The sequence below is a fragment of the Brassica oleracea genome, chromosome C5 (genome assembly GCF_000695525.1).
Source record: "Brassica oleracea var. oleracea cultivar TO1000 chromosome C5, BOL, whole genome shotgun sequence".
In the NCBI taxonomy this organism is placed as follows: domain Eukaryota; kingdom Viridiplantae; phylum Streptophyta; class Magnoliopsida; order Brassicales; family Brassicaceae; genus Brassica; species Brassica oleracea.
The window spans coordinates 17,684,021-17,684,326 of record NC_027752.1 but is presented as its reverse complement, the minus strand read 5'-3'; positions in this window follow the sequence as shown (position 1 = coordinate 17,684,326).

Genomic DNA, 306 nt, shown 5'->3' with positions numbered 1-306 from the left:
CATAGTCATTGGTGTTGCTTGCTCAATCTCCAAGTGCCTAAGAATCCCTTTGATCCATACCAACTCGTTGGTAAGCTTTAGCATAGCTCTATACTCAGCTTCAACACTAGAGCATGATACAACCTTCTGCTTCTTACTCTTCCAAGCAACCATGTTTCCTCAAGTGAAAGTGCACTAGCCTGTTATAGACCTTCTGTCTGCTCTATCACCTGCCCAATCAGCATCACAATAACCCACAACTTCAGTGCTCTTATTGACTCACATCCATATACCAAGCCCTTGAGTTCCATTCAGGTACATGAGAAC